The 2,792-nt window shown below is 38.3% G+C and overlaps 1 non-coding gene across 1 annotated transcript; it reads left to right on the forward strand.

The window, feature by feature from the left end:
• Positions 1 to 2,382: 2,382 nt before the first annotated feature.
• On the forward strand, positions 2,383 to 2,488 carry LOC121217145 (small nucleolar RNA R71). Its single transcript, XR_005913326.1, has one exon. It is a non-coding gene; the product is annotated as a small nucleolar RNA R71 (small nucleolar RNA).
• Positions 2,489 to 2,792: the final 304 nt, after the last annotated feature.

The following is a 2,792-nucleotide window of genomic DNA, read 5'->3' on the forward strand; positions in this document are numbered from 1 at the left end:
AAAGAAATTCTACGATAAGCGAACGTACCATATGGGCATGTGAATGTCATTTTTTCTTGATCTTCAGGAGCTATTGGGATTTGGAAGTAACCAGAGAGTCTATCTAGAAAGCAGTAGTACATGTGCCCGGGTAGTCTTTTCAACATTTGGTCAATGAATGGCAAGGGGAAGTGATCTTTTCTTGTGGCATCATTCAGTTTCCTGTAGTCAATGCAAACTCTCCATCATGTGACTGTCCTTGCTGGGATTAATTCATTCTTCTCATTGGTCACAACCGTCATGACTCCTTTCTCAGGGACAACTTGCACTGGACTTAACCAAGAACTGTCAGAAATAGGATAAATAATTCCAGCATCTAGAAGTTTAATTACCTCTTCTTTGACAACTTCCTTCATGTTGGGGTTCAATTGTCTTTGAGCTTGCACACACGGTTTGTATTCATCTTCCATCAAAATTTTGTGGGTGTAAAAAGAAGGGCTGATTCCTTTATTGTCAGAAATTTTCCAAGCTATGGCCTTTTTATGTTCTTTTAATACTTGGATTAATTCCTCTTTCTCCTTGGTTTGCAAGTTAGAAGCAATGATAACTGGCAATGTTGACTTATTTTCAAGGAAAGCGTATTCCAAGTGGTTTAGTAATTGTTTAAGTTCCAATTTAGGAGGCTCTTCAATAGAGGGTTTTTGCTTAAGTTCATCATTTATCTTAATGCCCTCATATTCTACTCGTCTTGAAGAATGTTCATTAGGTTCATCATCTGTCTCCTCTTCTTGAGCTGGATACAGTTCCGTCGTGTCCTTTTGTACAATTTTCTGAAAAGAGTCTTGAGTAGTATGATCAATAGAGTTAATAAAATAACAAGAGTCATTCTGTTCCCTAGAAAACTTCATAGCATCATAAAATTTAAAGATAATCTCCTCGTCACCTACTCTAAGTACCAATTTACCATCATCCACATCGATTATAGCCCTAGCAGTCGCTAAAAATGGGCGCCCTAAAATTAAGGGCACTTCCACATTTTCATCCATGTCAAGCACAACAAAGTCAACAGGAAATATGAATTTATCTACTTTCATAAGTACGTCTTCTATAATGCCCCTAAGATATTTAACAGATCTATCGGCTAATTAAATACTCATCCTATTAGGTTTAGGTTCCCCAAGACCAAGTTGTTTGAACATTTTATATGGAATCAAATTAATGCTAGCGCCTAAATTAGCTAGTGCTTTCTCAACATTCAGAATACCAATTAAGCAAGGGATAGTAAAACTTCCTGGATCTTTCAGTTTGGTTGGCAGCATGTTTTGGAGTATGGTTGAGCACTCCTCGTTGAGTTCTACTGTAGATAAGTACTCGAATTTCCTTTTATTTGTTAGAAGCTCTTTTAAAAATTTTGCGTATGTAGGCATTTGCGAGATGGCTTCAACAAAAGGTAAGTTGATATGTAATTGCTTAAAAAGTTCAAGAAACTTACCGAATTGTGCATCAATGCGGTGTTTTTTCAATTTTGTTGGGTATGGAATTAGAGGTTTATATTCCTTCGGCACTAGTTTGTCACTATTTTTAGGTTTTTCTTGCCCCCTTTCGCTTACCACGACTTCTTGTGTTAGCTTCTTTTCAGATTCCGCTAACACTTTCCCACTCCTTAGTGTAACTGCTTTCATATGCTCTTTTGATTTGGTGTTACCAGGTAAACTTCCTAGTGGTCTTTCTGAGATTAGTTTGGAAAGCTGGCCTATATGAGTTTCGAGCCCTTAGATCGACAATTGTTGATTTTTAAATGCTGTCTCGGTGTTCTGGAAATGGGTTTTTGGCACCGAGATAAACTTTGTGAGCATCTCTTCAAGGTTCGACTTCTTCTCCTGTTGGTAGGGTGGTTGTTAGTAGCCTGAAGGTGGTTGTGGTCATTGATTTCCTTGACTGCCCCACGAGAAATTGGGGTGGTTCCTCCAACCTGCAGTGTAAGTGTTACTATATGGATTGTTTTGAGGTCGAGGATTATTACCTATGTAATTTAATTGCTCGTTATTGATGTTGTGGCCATAAGGTTGGTATTCCGAATGGCTTGTTCCACCTCCACTTGCTTCGCACTGCATTACTAGGTGAACCTGTGAAGAACTAAGAAAACCATCAAATTTCTTATTCAAGAGTTCTACCTGATTAGAAAGCACGGTGACCAAATCGACGTTATAGACACCGGCTATTTTCATTGGCTTTGTCCTCATGACTTGCCACTGATAGTTATTCAATGACATCTCCTCTATGAACTCATAAGCATCTTCAGGTGTTTTATTATTGATGGTTCCGCCAGTAGCTGCGTCAACCATTTGCCGAATCGAAGGATTCAGGCCATTATGGAATGTTTGAACCTAGAGCCAAAGCGGTAATCCATGGTGAGGGCACCTTCTCAAAAGGTCTTTGTATCTCTCCCATGCATCGTAGAGTGTTTCTAAATCCATCTGCACAAAAGAAGAGATATCATTACGTAATTTAGCTATTTTAGCCGGCGAAAAATATTTTAGTAAAATTTTTCGGTCATTTGTTCCCAAGTAGTAATTGACCCTCGTGGTAACAAGTTCAACCACTGTTTAGCTTTGTTCCTCAACGAGAAAGAGAATAATAGAAGACGAATGGCATCATCAGAAATGCCATTAATTTTAAATGTATCGTATAGTTCCAAAAAGTTTGCTAAGTGAGTGTTGGGATCTTCATCCTGCAAACCATCAAACTGAACAAATTGCTGTATCATTTGAATAGTGTTAGGTTCTAGTTCAAAAGTATTGCAGCTACAACAG

This window comes from Gossypium hirsutum, chromosome A02 (genome assembly GCF_007990345.1).
Source record: "Gossypium hirsutum isolate 1008001.06 chromosome A02, Gossypium_hirsutum_v2.1, whole genome shotgun sequence".
Classification (NCBI taxonomy): Eukaryota; Viridiplantae; Streptophyta; class Magnoliopsida; order Malvales; family Malvaceae; genus Gossypium; species Gossypium hirsutum.